The 16,849-nt window shown below is 40.4% G+C and overlaps 1 protein-coding gene and 1 non-coding gene across 2 annotated transcripts in view; both read right to left on the bottom strand.

Annotated features, from left to right (window-relative positions):
* The window catches only part of DNAH5 (dynein axonemal heavy chain 5), a 252,750-nt gene that overhangs the window by 212,081 nt on the left and 23,820 nt on the right, over positions 1–16,849 (bottom strand). The window lies entirely within an intron of this gene.
* Positions 8,014–8,075, bottom strand: LOC144219467 (U7 small nuclear RNA). Its single transcript, XR_013331428.1, has one exon. It is a non-coding gene; the product is annotated as a U7 small nuclear RNA (small nuclear RNA).

Raw genomic sequence — 16,849 nt, 5'->3', positions numbered from 1 at the left:
ATGGTTCATGAGATTGAGCCCCATGTTGTCGGGCTCTGCGATGACAGCACAGAGTCTACTTGGGACTCTCTCTCTCTCTTCCTCTCTCCCTGCCCTGCCCCCCACTTGCATGTGCACATTCTCTCTCTCTCTCTCTCTCTCTCAAAGTTAGAAAAAAAACAGTTAAAAACAAGAATCCTAGGTAGTTATAAAATACTGATTCCTGCCCCTTTTCCAACACTCTGACTTATCTTCCCCCAAGGAGGACTGAACACTAGTACTTCTCAAGAACTCCCTTGGCAGTTCTAACATGCAGCTCAGCCTCAGAACAGTGTCCCAAAGGAAATCATTTTATGAACTGATCATGATTGGTTAGTATGACCAGGTTCTCAGTTGAGGGAGGAACTTAACAGAGAAAGTCCAAGGGCATAAGCGTGGGATCCTTCCAACCCTAGACCTCTTTTTTTCCTTCTTGTTACTGGTGTGGTACAAAAACTGATAGTTACAACTAGTTTCAGCTCTCATCTTCATGAGGCCTGGAAGTGCTCTTGCAATTCCTGATCACAGACCACAGCAATGCCCGGCACAAGTAGGCATCCAACAGATTATTTGCTGACTGGATGGATTTTGCACTTGGCCACACTTTCCCAGGGTCTGGCTACGACGTGATTATGATGTGGGCATCTGGAGCACTAGCTTGCTCAGGCTCAGCAATACTCACCTGTGTATTAACAAGCAGAGGCTGTCCCCTCCCGCCTCCCCAGCTAAATCCTAGAGCCACTCACCTCCCCTCTGCAGGGGAATTGTTTTCATTTTGTCTACTGTATTGTATATATGAAACGTGTTCACCAGCCAAACATGCCTGGGCCTGATGAACAGAGGACACGGAAGCCTGATTGGCTGTTCTGCCCCAGGAAAACAAAACCCACACCCTTTAAGCTTTCAAAAGATATCTGAGAGCAAAGGTTCTTTTCTGTCTTGGTTTCTCCCCACGCACTCCCAAGGGAACAATGGCAGCCTCCCAGCAGAGCTTCTCAGCAGGGGAAGGCACTGTGCCTCCCCAGAGGCACCTGAGTCCTCTCATCCCCCACAGTCTCCATGCCCTCGAGAATCACTGTGTAGGGAAGCCTAGCCATCTGAAATGCAGTGAGCAATGATATTCTGCAGCACAAGTACATAAGTGCAAAACATGAACAACATATATCCCTGGAGCGTGGGAGAGAACTGTTCTCCATTTGAAAATCAGCTTTGCAATTAGGTAAATTGAAGTCCAGAGCTTACAAGTCATAAAGCTTGAAGTCATAAAGCTTACAAGCTTTTTTGTCTAAAAGTCAACAAAGTCAACCAGCAAAAATGTTATTTCAGTTTCATTTTAGGGAAGGAAAGGAAAACAGAATCCCCAAGTCTGGAACTCATGTCTGTTGTACTAAGTCGGCACTAAGCATTGTTCCTCCATAAGAAAAGCAGAAAGAAGGCAGACATATTTGGGCCATATTTTTGTAAGTAAGTGGGTGAATATACACAGAATTATTTCATGTCTTTTCATTGAAAAGCATTTGTGTTTATTAGACAACAGAAAGGATGTACGGCGTCACCTTTCTAACCCCAGAAGCTTCTGGTACTTTTGGTTTTAATTCTAGGTATAATCTGGATCAAGTCAATTTTTATATTACAATAACCTAGTTCAAATACAGCATCATTGCAGTGAAAGTTCCAGGCCAAGGTTATGGACATCGAGAACTATAGTTTTTATGTTAAGTAGCTTTGGAATCTTGTCATTGATTATTTTAGGTCACAAAGTTGTAATTTAGTAAACTGTCATATCAGTGCATTATATAGAAAATGTGTGATTATTTACACAAGACACTGCAAAGTTATTGAAGCAATTCTCTCTCTCTCTCTCTCTTTAATCTACACATTTATCTACTTCTCAGTTAGTTTAAATCCTTGTTGCTGGGGGGGGGGGGAACAGCATCACAATGGCTTTAGCAGCAAGGTTGCTTCGGAATTTGGCACTAACCACGCCACTGCTTCCGTGAGCCTGAGTTCCTTTTTCCCAGGTTGCTACGGTTTTTATTCGTTTTGCCACCAGGGGTCACTGTGTTGTTCTCAGCTCTGTACACATCAGCACATCTCCTGCGGGGATAGAATTCAGGTTCATCTCCAGCATAAACACCCTCAATTTTAAGAAGAGCTGTGTGCTCCCTCTGGGGAGACCCCCACTTACAGCCAGCAAAAGTGGCTTTGAACCACGGCCTTCCAGACATATTTGTCGTTTCAGGAGTGCTGCTCTCATCAGGCCTCCTAAGATGTTCCAAAACGGCGGAAAGAACTTGAGGAAATTCTTCTCATCTCATTCTTCAGAGGGGCAAACAGAACCAGCCCCCGGGATATATAAATGAACCCCCTAAAAAAGCTTCGTCCCAAACAGTAGCTCATGCCAAAGAAGAATATAACTCATTAGTCATAGTCAAGATTTTTATCATTGATTTTAACATTAAAGACTCGGTAGTGAGGTATTCGCTGAGAAGTTTAATTCATTCGCTTTGTTAACCAAGCATAAAATGAAGGTGTACCCGCACCAGGCTTCTGCTAGGAGAAGGCTGTCTGTCATCCCTGTCCTCCGGGGACTCACAATCTAGTGAGGAAAGGGGATATGTGGACAAATGTCATTTCACTGCAGCGATGTGACCAGGGTGCCTCAGCAGATGCAGAGGCAAAGTGCTGGGAGGGCCTCTCAGAGGAGGCGCTGCTGGCATTTGGTCTTTTAAAAAAAAGGGTGCTTGCAGGCAAACCAGTTCCAGGGCTTGGCTAGAAGAACCGGGTCCTAGAGCGACCTCCATTTTCCCCTGACATTAATTGGCAAAGGAAGAGGTTCCAAACCGCTCTCTGCATTTGCATAATAAAAAACTGCTGAGCTGAGCCCTCTTCCCTGGAAGCTCATTCTTCAATATGACTCCAAAGGCGCCTCCTTGTGTGACCTCATTTCCAGGCCTACAGGACGGGGAATTGATTCCAAAGAGCCTAGAAAACCCGCACTCTAGAATCTGCCTTAACCTCTCCCATCACCAGCATCAGCATCCAGGTCTGAAAGAACGCAAAGTCACCAAAACCCCCTGAATGTGTTTTTCCCCCTCAGACAAGCATTGCTTCCCACCCCCCCCGCCGCCCCAATGCAGGCATGTATTTCTACAGGTAGTTATAATGCAGGCAGCAGCCAAAAGATACAGTCCCTTTTTTTTTGTATTTGAAACATCAACACATAACATTATGAGCTACCCCCAAATTAGTAAACAAACACATTTCTCACAAATTCATCACGATATAAGTTTGAAATGTTTCTAGGTACTTTTCCACATGGGTGTGAAAGATGATAATCCAAGACCCACATGCAAGTTCACAGAGAGCAGCTCCTTACCGTCAGAACGCGGGTAACGCTCTGCTTCCAGAGCTGTCTCCTCCCGATCCGAAACATCGCAGCTATCTATCTGTTCCACGTACCCAGTGGCCAGACCTCTCCCTAAATGACCCTGCACCTCCTGGAAGCCTGCTCCTCATCCAACAGGCTTTCAAGTGAACTCTGCTCTGGAGGACCAGAACTTCACCTTCACATTTCCACTTGGCATGTATTATTCACCATATGCACAGAATAAAAATTAAAATTGCACCTATTTCCTCCTAAAGTCTCCCCCTTTGGGCCTCTCCTCTGCTCCGAAGCCTGGGTCGTTAGGGCAATACTGTTTACATCCGTACAGTGCACTGTGCCTCTCACTTGTGTTTTATCAACCAATCGAAGCATTTGAACTGCTTGGTTACATCACTTCTAATGTTCGTTGAATTCCATGCACTGCCCAACAGTAAGCTTGGAGTCAACAGATGTATTTCAATGATTTCCTTGAACAGTGAGAAACTTTAAACCATATCAGAATAGAAAGCAGAGAAAGCCACTCTGAATGAATTGCTCAAGTCAAGAAGCTCAGTATTACTTGGACTAAACAACTTTGTGTGCACGATTAACTGCCAACATTGTGACTAATTGTGACTAATTGTCAGATAGGCTAATTGTGACCCAGAGGAGCCATTTTTCCCCATAAAGAACAGAAGACTATTTCATATGCAAATGGCAAATGATGTCCGTAAATTACTTTTGCTCACACAGTTGCACATATAAATAAACCAAGGTAATTTATTCTATGTGACTAAACATCATGATCATCCTTAATGTGAAGACATGAATGGGAAACTATGGCCAACGTGATTTGAGAGGTTCAATTTCTCTCGTCGGGATGAATAAAGAACTGGACATGTAAGGTTGGGCATTGTTAAATCCAGGATTTAGTCCTTGGAGTTCAAGTCTCAGGAGCTCAAATCCCAAGGATAATCAGGAAATAGGGGACTCATCTTACCAATATTCTGCTAACTAACCTTACAAGACTGACTGGAAAACCAAGATGCTAATTTGGTTTGAAACACCTACTGCTGATTTGGATGCTAATTTGGTATCTGAACTCAGAAGATTCGCCTGGTCAACACCAGTACTCGGGTGGGGCCTCCATAGGCTTAATGCAAGAGACAACACTTAGATCTAAATATTATTTGGTAAGCAAAGAACTCAAGCATAGGTAGTTGGAGTTTGTTTATGGAACATTTTTTAAATTGTCTTCTGGGTATTGGTGAGTGGCTGTTTCCTGTTCTAATTATGAATGAAGATAGTGTCTAGACTAGAAATCATTCTCCTCTGTGCAGGGTTGAAAGGTCAGCAGCAAATAGCAGTGTTTTCTCATCCTTTTTGCTCAGCCTCTTAGTGTCAGTCCCGAGAATCCTCCGTCAACATACAACCTCTAGCCAGAGGTTACGCTTCATTAGATGTCTGCTTATCTTTCATTAGTTACATTCCATGGCGCTTCCCAATGGTGTGTCAGGCACTACTTTCATGCCAGCAGCCCATTTGCAAGATTATCCCTTGGGAAGAGTTACTTTCTGGAAAAATTCCTGCAGATGGCTGATGGCACTCATTTTGTGTTTGGCAGGCATAACCATGGTTCTCTCAAAGCTTCACGGCAAACTGCAAAGTCTTCCAACCCCTGTGGCTGAATTCACAGGGTACCCTTTGGGCGAGGCAGAGGCAGGTGTCTTAAGGGATCCCCTCCAACGAAGGAAGCTAACTGAGAACTGTTAGCTATAGTTATTACTATGATGTTTGTTTAATATCTTCCCTCAACAAAGGCAGGAATGACGGCTTTTCACCGGTTGTGAGACGTACACTCCGTAATTCAGGGGCGGAGTGTTCAGGAATGTAAGCAATAATTCAGAATACAGATCCAGGTGAAGCTTGCACCTTATTTTCTTTTTTAAGGGCACATTTCACAATTTGTAATGATATCCTATTTATAATTATGTATTTATTACTCTGCCCCTGAATTACGGAGAGTCACCTACCTCGGGCCTTGTGTCCCTTACGTGTACAACTTACACCATGTGGCAATATAGAAGAGTATAAGCACTGAGATCAGACAGACCGGGATTTAAATCCCAGCTCCGTACCCTTGTAGCAAGAGGACATCGGAGCTTTTGTTTCCTAAACTGCACATTAGAAATAAACCCACCTGCCTAAGAAACTTGTGATGACTTAAATATACGTAAAATTCCTGGATCTTCAGAAATGAAAAATGTGACATTATTTCTTATTTGCAAACATATTATAGTCACAACCAGTGACAACAAGCAAGGTAGGGGACAAATTCCCAAGGGATCTAATCTAACCCACAAACTCCAGTCTGGAGCTATTTGGGAATTTTGGTCTTGATTTCTGAGTATGTCCCAAGAAAGAATGGATCCAAGTTTTATCAGTTACCATCTACACATTTTTCATAGATTTCCGTCTCGAAGAATGCGTCACTGAGAGCAGCAGAATCACATGCATTTATCAGTTTAATGGCCTCCTAAACAATGATACAGTGGGCAGCATATAAAAATGGCAAATGGGTTCAGTGGGATGAGAAAGGGCCATATGTCATCCACTGTGAGTTGCATCTTCTTTGAGCTTTTTACTGTATTGAAATTGGGTGCATCTGATATGTACCCTTATAACTGCCGTCGGTTGGCAACCATTGTGACATGGTTGTCATTACCAGACTTTGTGCAGACTCACTAGTGACTCCCGGTGGAATGACAAGGCCATAGCAGCACCTGACGTTAGTTAATATGCCACTGAAGATGCATTTGAGGAAGGAAGGTGTGTCCTGGTTGTTTTCTGAAAATCTTCCACTGACACCTTCTGGGAAGATGGAGGAAAACATCAACATCACAACTTACAAGAATGAATGACGGTGGATGGAAAGAATCCCAGAAGGGTCACACCTTGTCATGAAGAAGTTTTAGAAATTTCTTAGCCAATTCATTGCACTTATGTTTGTATGGATGCACCAGGATGACAGGTGATGTTTTTATCTATGTGTAAGTAAGGCTCAGCACACTTTTTTCAATTAAATCAAAATTCTAGAAAAGCAATGCATCCTAATTTGAAGACAGCTGTTTTCCTATCTTACTGGTGGACGAAACAGTGATAAGTCTTGTGTCTGATGATGGCTTAGACCAGATGAAGGCCAATTTTATGATACCTGATGATCAAAGAAAACCTCTTGGAGACGGTAGGGCTTAAGTCAAGCCTTGAAGAAGAATAAGATTCAAATAGGATAACATGGGGAAAACATCATGAACAAAGCAGAGAGGTTGGGATTCCAGAAAGAGCCCGTCTCATGCTACAGCTGTGAGGAAACATGACTGATGAATCTCTGAAAGGCATGTGGAGGCTGAAGCATGGGTGTCCACCGAAGACAGCTGACCCTTGTGGGCATTACGGAGTCACTGAAGAGTATGTTGGTTAAAGTTCTGTTTAGGACGGTTATGCCAGAGTTGTATGCATAAAGGATTGGGATGCGGAAAGACGGAAGTCAGCATCCTGGGTGTGAGGAGATAAAGGATTTGATAGAGAGGTGGAAACAGGGAGTCACCCAAGCTACTTAAAAAGCAAACAAACAAGCTAAATAAAAAGAGGCAAACCCTCTTTTTATTTATAAACCCTTTTATAAAATGGCAAAGCCTCCATTTTGCTACCCTTAAGCTATTTCCATATAGAAATCCTGGTTGAAGAAAGAATGGGAAAAACAGACAGATGGAATTTGACCATCAGTAATGGAGGAAAGAAGACCCAGGGATCAGAGATGGGTTCCATTTTGTCAAGATTGGGTAAAGTGAAGAACCATAATAACTCAAACAGGAGCAGGGGAACCTGGAGAAAGTACATTTTGGAGACTAGGTGACTGAAGAAATGTAAATAAAGCTCTCGTTCTATACTTTTCCTATGGGTCTTTTCATCTTGAAAACACAACGTCTGTGTCTGCAAGACCAAAACAGTACTTTTATTCTGGAGTCTATCATAATTTTAAAAATCATAACAGAAGAGTAAACTCATAATAAAAAGGAACTAAAAATATATTCATTCAACAATCATTTGAGCTGCCTCCCCTCAAAAAGACATTATCTTAAAAGCTCCAAATAACGTGGTATGGGCTGTTGCTTTTGCCCCCATTTCCATGGGTTGAAATTGTGCAGCAAGAGCTGAAAAAAGACGCATGCATTTTCTGAAAGTCTCATCTGCCAAAGCTCAAAGAAGAGGAAGGGGGAAAGGCAGGAAAAATTGCAGAGGAGGATTCAGAAAGCTGATGCATTCCGAGGAAAGCACACACTGAACGGAACATCCAATTTCTACAGGTGGAGACCAGAGGAGGAGGGATGCTACGTGCTAAATGCACCTTCTACATGTCTTTCCTTACAATACCTCTCAAGTGCAAGTTTAAGAATTAGGAACTTTTGCAGAGGGGCAAAGGAGAGGCGCACGCCAACGGAAAGAGAATCTCAGGAACATCCTTCCACTATTTCTCATTTTCCTTGGTGACACTTTGACTTATGTCCAGAGAAGTAGTGTTGTCCTGGATTTGGGGAGCCACATTTCTTTATTTTTTGGGGGGGTGGGGGAGTCTTCTGGTAAGGACCAGAAAACCTGCTAGGCAAATTCTAAAAGAGCTGTGACACTAGGGAAGCCACACTTCTGATCCTGACTCCCACATACTGGCTGGTTGGATGACATTGATGAACCACCAGTCATGCTGGCCACCTCTTCGCCTATGAACAACATGAGGCAGGTGGCTAGATGATCTTGCAGGCACCATCCGGCTCTCAGCAAAACGCGTGGCCTAAGTGAGTGATCTCTGCCACTGGGACCCCAAGCATACAACATGCTTAAAGTTACCGAAATGTTGTCTTAATAGGAATTCTACATGTACAATCTAATATCGTGGCATACAAAAGACTACAGAAGTTTTGATATCGCTGGAATCATCTGAAATGATGCTGATCACTTTACCATTGCAGTGCTGGGACATCTTTAATATGCTTTCATATGCTGCTTTCCCCATAGGAACTTTTCTTTCTTTTTTTTTTTTTATTGTTTTATTTATTTCTAGGAGAGAGAGAGACAGCGTGAGCAGGGGAGGGTCAGAGAGAGAGGGAGTCACAGACTCTGAAACAGGCTCCAGGCTCTGAGCTGGCAGTCAGCACAGAGCCCGACGCGGGGCTCGAACCCACGAACCGTGAGATCATGACCTAAGCGAAAGTCAGACGCTTAACCGACTAAGCCACCCAGGCGCCCCACCATAGGAACTTTTCTTCCATTCTAGATGCTGGTAGCTTGAACAAATGATGCTGCTTGGACCATGACACCCATTTCTTGTATATAATGCTGCAGTGTTTTACAAGATTCTTCTCCCAAACATAACTTAAGGCTCAGGAACTCTGAATAGAAATATAGAATTCAAGTTTTAAGTGCATTTCATAGCGTTCCTTCTAGTAAGTCCTTCTAGCATTGGGCTTTGTGGTCGGCTGCTTATTAGCATGGTTATATTTTCACATTGAGCCTCTCCAGACCATACTGCCTCACTTGGTGAGCCGAGTCAGTCCTTGTTTAGGATCAAAATTTCAGCATCATATCACACACAACTGAAAAAAATAGTGCTTCTTTAATCAGAGTCTGTTTACAGTGATAATCAACAGCTTGGGGATGATCCTACGCCTTAATTACTTGTTGTTTCAGAAAAGCAAGGTCCGAGTAAACAGAAAACCAGTATCAATTAGAGGTATGAAGAGAACCTTAACTAATATGATAATTTTTGCTTTGTGAAAGTAGCAAATGCAAATATTTACTTTTTTTGTTACCTTTTAGGTGCTATTGTTCCACATGGACTTCCTGGGCACCAGGACCAAATACAAAACAATAAAAACTCCAGCTTGTAATCCTCNTCTGATTTAGTTTAACGGGTATTTATTTAGGAGAAAACTATTTCATTGCCTGTCACTACCCTTAACAAGATCTGGTCTCTGGGATTGAAGATGTTTAGGAACAATACATAATACGGAGCTCCCCTCAGCTCACATCCACCTGTTCCCGCTGACTCCCAGCAACAGACACACACAGCCCTGCAGGAAGCCATGACCCCAGCTGCAGAAATGAGGGTCAAGTGCCCAGGGCTCAAATGGGGGATCATATTGAGGGCACCTGTTATTATCATAGTTGTGCTTATTTTTGCTGAAAAGGGGGGAAAAGGTAGAAGAGTTAGGTTCACCAGCAAACATAAGAAACCTCACTTAATACTGCATGTATTTCCTCTTTGCTTTTCTCTTGTGCCAAAATATTATAATGTGAAAACTTCAAAATCTTGTTCCTTTCCTATGGAGAAATACTTAGAGAAAAGTGGAACAAATGTCATTCAGTGTAAAATCGGTCCTGATATTCGAGATTATTAGCTAATCACTCAAGAGGCATCTTCTAAAGGGACGAAAAATAACTCCAGCCCAGGGTCTTGAACATCCCCCTGTTGGGAGCATGTTAATTAACTGCCGTGATAGAGGAACTTCCCAACTTAAGATAGCTCGACTTTGCAACCCCGTCTTGCTATGATTTTTATCATAAATATAAACCCATGAGCATAACCAAGACATTTATAAATATGGTACCCAATGGTTGGCACTCACAACCATGCCAAGGAGTCTTGTCAGTAAAGTGAGATGCACTGACTTGTAAGGCAGAAAAACTTTTGACTCCAAGAATGTGATCAGATACAGAAAATCCATGCATCTGAAACCAAGCAGTAATTTCTGGAAAGAATGTCTTGCCCCTATTTGAAATGCTTAAGGGTAAACTTGAGGAGACGTCAAAGGAAGATTTTCCAGCCAGAGTCAAGAATGATTTGGTCACTGCAGAAAAAGAACAGTTGGCAGGTCAGAGTTCAAGGGGAAGTTCAGACACTTTGCTTTTGTTGTTTTTTGTTTTTTTTTTTTAACAAATAGTTTATTGTCAAATTAGTTTCCACATAACACTCAGTGCTCATCCCCACAAGTGTCCTCCTCCATGCCCATTCAGACACTTTGCTTTTGGTGACCCCGGACCACCATTACAAGCTCCTAGACACCAAGCCTGGATCTGTCTTGTCACAGCTATATTTCTTCAATGAATGAAGAACAGTCCCATTTATAACTTCACACAAGAGCTAATTAAGTCTTTAAACCCCAACTACCCACAGTTACAAATGAGTTACTCTGCAACTAACAAAACAAAACGTGTATTACCAAGGAAAACAGAAAAAACTCTATGTATTTACCTGTTGCTGTTTTCTGTAGTTCACTTTTCTTAAAGACCATAATATAATTTGTAATAAATGTCATTACTACCTATAAATTTCACAAGGCAAATTTCAAACACTGGTGTTTTTTCCACAGCAAAAATGCTAAAATATGATTTCAGAGAGCAACCACATACGTAAAGAATAAATTCGTTTTTATTCCTAACAAAACTAAATTATATAAACACTCTGCAGACCAAATGTTCTTTCAAAGCTTCTTTAAGAATGAGTTTCAATGCTTACTTCTTACCAAAACCAGCACAGCAACTTTCCTGACAGCAGAGATAAAAGGACCCAATTAATATTAACATATACATAAATTTCCTCTCATAAGTACATTGAACAATACTTTATAGTGCAACATCTAGTTCCTGCATTTCAAAGAACCGCCAGCTTCCTGGTTTTCTATTACTAATTCTTCCACTGAAAACAGTCAACATTGGGCCTTGTATTCAAAGGTAACCCCCAGGTAGTTTCAAATATCCAAATGAAACGGTACAGTTAATTACATAAATCAACTTCCATTGATTGAAGTGAATTCAATTATCATGGGGATATAAATATACCAGATATGAAAACACAAAGGCCAGAACAAGGCAAGATTTTTGAAAACGTAGCCCATACATGGTGATTTAGTATTTGACATGAAATTAATTTGAACAATTACCTTCTTTCAATTGTTTTAACTTTCAAATATTATACCATCAAAAATGTGGAGGGTTGATGTTTCAATAGGAAGCAAAGGTAACAAAGATTGACCCTAAGGATCAAACCTAGTGATATAATTCCTTTTCTATGCAGTAAGGAAATTAATTCTGTATTTTAGATCTGATTTAAGAAGTGTTAAATATTTTAAGAAACTGTTTTTAGTATAGCTCATTAATCTCACCAAAGTCAACCACCATTCTATTTATTGAGCTTCTCTGATATGCCCAGCACAATGTTATTCAAATATAAGATATGAAGGGGCTCCTGGGTGCCTCAGTCAGTTAAGTGACTGACTTTTGATTTCAGCTTAGGTCATGATCTCACAGTTCATGAGACTGAGCCCCACCTCGGGCTCTGTGCTGACTGCTGATGGCATAAAGCCTGCTTGGGATTCTGTCTCCCTTACTCTCTGCACCCCCCCCCACTCACACTCACACTCTCTCTCAAAATAAATAAACATTTAAAAGATATATATAAGATATTAAAAGTTTAAATCTAGCAAAAGAGATAAAACTAGAATTAGTCAACAATAAAGTACTAAATTTAAGAACATATCAAGGTACGTAAGAATCCACGTGGCTGTATGAAACTGATGAGGCAATGTATAAAAAATATACCTTTACTATATACTAAGATTGAAAATTTAGGAAAACACGTTTCCTAAAACTCAGTTTTTAAATTAGCTTAAATCACTTTTATTTATTTATTTTTATTTATTTCTGAGAGATAGAGACAGTGTAAGCAGGGGAGGGTCAGAGAGAGAGGGAGATACAGGATCTGAAACAGGTTCCAGGCTCTGAGCTGGATGTCAGCACAGAGCCTGACGTGGAGTTCGAACCCACTAACCGTGAGATCATGACCTGAGCCGAAGTCGGATGCTCAACTGACTGAGCCACCCAGGTGCCCCTTAAATCACTTTTAGAAAGGGAGGAGCAAGGGGTGCCTGCATACCTCAGTTGGTTGAACATCTGACTCTTGATTTCAGCTCAGGTCGTGATCTCATGGTTTGTGGCTTCAAGCTCTACATGGGGCTCTGCACTGACAGTGTAGAGCCTGCTTGAGATTCTCTCTCTTTCTCCCTATCCCTAGCTCACTCACTCTCTCTCTCTCAAAAATAAATAAATAAACTTAAAATAAAAGAAAGGTTTGAGCAATCGCACACCAAAAACTACAGGGAAAAATTAAAAAGCTAACTAAAGTCTATACTATTTATTTTCCTTTCATAACAGAAGAAAATAAGGGGAAATATGTTCCTGAGATAAGTGTCCTGAAAGTGAGCTGGAGCAGGCCAGGAAAAAATACTTCCTCTCTGCTTGTTCATGTTCTTCTTTCCCCTTTCCCAAAGCAAAGTGTGAACATGTGAATGTGCTCCGATGGAAAATTCTAGAAGAGCAGTGTCTCCCTGTTTCCCATGAACCACTCCCCCAGCATTGTATGGTTGCCACTTTCTGAACGAGGCGGGGATGGCCACTCCACCTTCTAAGCCTGGATCTCCCTCACTCTCCCAGAACCTCCCCCATGAACTTCAGTCTCCCTCCTTCCTTATGGGAAAGACTAAAAGAAGAGCACCTCCCAACCAAATCTCACACATTCTCCTTCACATCATCACCAGTTCCCTTGCTATCCAGAATATCATTTTGAAACCAATTAGGACCCACCCATCAGCCCTAAGGCTAAGGCAGACTGAGGGAGCAGTGTGTGCTGAGTGAGTTTCCCAGCCAAACAATGGAAGAAAGAAAAAATTGCTTATTACATAATAATAACAAAATGGGGGGAAACAAAAGTTGAAGGCATTAATTCATTGAGTGATATAGAGCAGTAGGAGAAAATCTATTCTTTTCTAATCCAGGAAATGCACAAAGCTGAAAACTGCAGTCTCCGAAGAGAAAATGTTAAGGCAATTACCACCAAGAGAATGATAGTTGAAAGCAATTTTTCTCCAAACTGTCGCCCCCATTTAGGAATTACATTTCTTTCTCTCTCTCTCTCTTTTTAAAGAAAATTAATGAAATGGAAAACATTTTTAAATCACAAAAGTTTGTTCTGTAGAAAGTTCTCCAAATGGTAAGCATTCGATGTGGAGTTCCTTTTTTCCCTAATTAGTTCTTTCCAACTCTTACACAGATTAAATCTTGTTAACCTCAGTTCAAAACTCTTATTTAAGTTATTAAAATTTTATTCTAATACATAGGGGAAGAAAGGCCCTTGTCAATAGTGTGTAATAAGGAAGAAGGAGCCTCAGGCCACTTCCTGTTCTTCCCTAAAAACACGCCCGGGTGCCAGCTATCACCCCTCACCCACTCATGCCAATGTGGATGCAAGCTGGTCTCCAAATGCACCTTCAGAGTCTGTCTGAAACACGCTCCCCTCTTCTGAGCAGGACCCAGTCCCATGCATGTGTCAAGAATCTGTTCGCATGTCCCTTCCTCTATGGAATTCTGGAGTCTCAGGAGTCCCTTCTCTGAAATTCTATTGTTCATCCCTTGAATCTAATCATTTTCATCCTGAATAATAATTACATTTTAGAAATATAATTTGTACTAGGATCTTTTTTAAAACAAGAGCTTTGACTAACATGATTAGCACAGCATCAGACACATAATAGATGCTCATTAAATATAGATCAAGGGATCTTTTTTTATGCTTTATTTTTTGAGAGAGAAGAAAACAGCGTGAGCAGGAGAGGGACAGAAAGAGAGGGAGACACAGAATCCGAAGACAGGCCCCAGGCTCTGAGCTGTCAGCACAGAGCCCGACGCGGGGCTCGAACCCACAAACCGCGAGATCATGACCTGAGCCAAAGCGGGACGCTCAACAGACTGAGCCACCCAGGCGTCCCAAGGGATCATTTCTTAAATCACTTCTACTGTAATAAACCAAAATGATATTTCTTTTTGTTAAATAATACCTCTATTTTTTAATCCTCTTGAAGGTATCCTTTTCTGTGCCATTGTTGTTGTTTTTATTTTTAATTTGTTGATACAGATAGTGATAGTGGTGTCTGGGGTATGCAGTACAAGGAATTGTTAATGAGAATAAAAGCCAAATTCCAACCCCTCCTACAAGGGTCACTTTGTCTGGTTTCCTCCATTACTTGAATGGAGGATGTACACTTGCTTATTCTGCATCTCCATTTTCCTCTATTAGCCTAGACTGAAGCATGAGGTTTACACCACGATCCGCTTTCACATTTTTTCTTGCATTGAAATATACAAGCCAGAGCTCTTTTTCACTGTCATTTTACTGAGTGATTATCAAATGGGATAGAATTGCAAACTGGAATGCTGTGAACTGAATTATTCATTTGCATGAATTTCAGTATACCAAGCATCAGCTTACCATTGCTCGGAGCAATCAGCTAAGGTTTACAAACATTTCCTTACAGGCGACTGTTGTTGCAATATTATTTGTAGTGTGGAATGTCAAAATGGTAAAGCTGTACTATTAATAATGGATCTACAGACTCATGAGAGGAGCACTATGCCTGCAATCAACAGGCTTAGGTTTATCTGCCTTTTTTCTTTTCTTTTTGAAAAGGAATCTTCAGAATTCCAGTTACAAGATTTAGAGCATTTTAATCTTATGCCCTATAAAATCTTACGTGCAGAGGTTAATAAAATGAGATTAATCCAGAGATACTACATGTTGAGTTCTTTTCTTTTTTCCTTTCAAGCACAGTGTGTTCAATGATGCACAGTCTATACTCTGGAAGAGGGGCTCTGGAAACATCTTACTACTAATGGAGATTAGCTGCCATCCAGTGGCTGGAAAAATAACTCACTCGCTAGAAGAGCTAAGGAAATACAAAGTGGACCCACGTCTCATGAGTACAAGGGCTACCAAGAATTTACACATACTGTCTCATATTTACAAAAAAAAAAAACAAAAAAAAAACAAACAAAAAAACAGAATGATGGGAAAATTGTTGAGCGCTATAATGAGACAGAAGCCTCTTTTGGAATTCTAAGCCATAAGAAAATTTACTTATTTTCCTTTCAAAAATTCCCAGTTTAGAAACTGTGCCTACCTATATCATATGAATGAAACTAAATAATGAAATACTTGTAATTTATTTTTTAACTTTATTTTTGAGAGAGAGAGAGAGGGAGAGTGTGTGCGTGCACGTGCACACAGGAGCAGGGGAGGGGCAGAGAGAGAAAGAGAGAGAGAGAGAGAGAGAGAGAGAGAGAGAGAGAGAGAAAATCTCAAGCAGGCTCCATACTGTCAGCACAGAGCCCAATGCAGGGCTTGAACTCACGAACCAGGAAATCATGACCTGAGACAAAATCTAGAGTCGGACGCTTAACAGACTGTGCCACCCAGGTGCCCCAATAGTCAAATCATTATAAATGATAAAATAGACCTGACTGCATGAAAGATGGCACATTAGAGAGGAAAAAAAAAAAAAAAAGTTCTATCAATCTCTGAAGAAGAAACACATGAAATATATCCATATAGTGATCCCAATATTGATAGCTACATAGTGATTCACTTTGAAAGATTTTTATCATTTCCTGGTGTATAAAATTTAATATCATTCCCTCACTTAAACTCCTTAAACTATTCTAATATGAACAATTCTAACATGAACTTTTTAAATAGTTCTTGATCATTTTATTATAAAAATAATGAACATTTACTATAGAAAATATAATTAAAAACTAACTATCACTAAAATCTGAGCACTATTAACATATATTCTGCCAGTATGCTTTCTGTGAGAAATACCCTAGCTCTCCAATCTTCCCCTTTCTTTAAAAAAATAAGCTAAAAAATATATATGTAATTATTCATATATATTCACACACATATATATACATCTTAATTTATAAGATATCAAAAAACTTTTTCATATTACTCAATATTCTTTAAAATATGATTTAATGGCTACATATCATATTGATTAGATAAACCTTAATTTATTTAGCCAGGATTTTTTCCTTAACTTTTAGATTGGTTCTGATTTTTCACATTAGAAGCACTATAAAGAATATCTCTGAAAAAAAGAATTATCTTTGTATACAAATCCTTTTATAGATCTGTTTATTATTTCAATAAATTGTTAGGGAAAAAAATCCCTAAAATTATACTCATTGGTCCCCATGAGAAATGTACATATTTCATCTTTGCCTACATGATAGATGAGAAATGGCAGTCAGCTGTAACCCCATTTCTAGTATAACTTGCATGTCATTAGCAATAATGAGGCTGGACATTTTTAAAATATTTATTGCATATTTGGTAGGGAGAGGGTGTGTGTGTGTGTGTGTGTGTGTGTGTGTTTGTGTGTGTGTGTGTGAATTGCCAGTTCTTATCCCATCCTATTTTTCTCCTGATGATATTCTGTCTGTTGATTTGTAACAGCACTTTTTAAGACTGGATAAAGATACAGCACACATACAGAAAATGAATAGCTGCTTCAATAT

This window comes from Crocuta crocuta, unplaced genomic scaffold (assembly GCF_008692635.1).
Source record: "Crocuta crocuta isolate KB4526 unplaced genomic scaffold, BGI_CrCroc_1.0 scaffold89, whole genome shotgun sequence".
Classification (NCBI taxonomy): Eukaryota; Metazoa; Chordata; class Mammalia; order Carnivora; family Hyaenidae; genus Crocuta; species Crocuta crocuta.
This window is presented reverse-complemented; position numbering and strand designations above follow the sequence as displayed.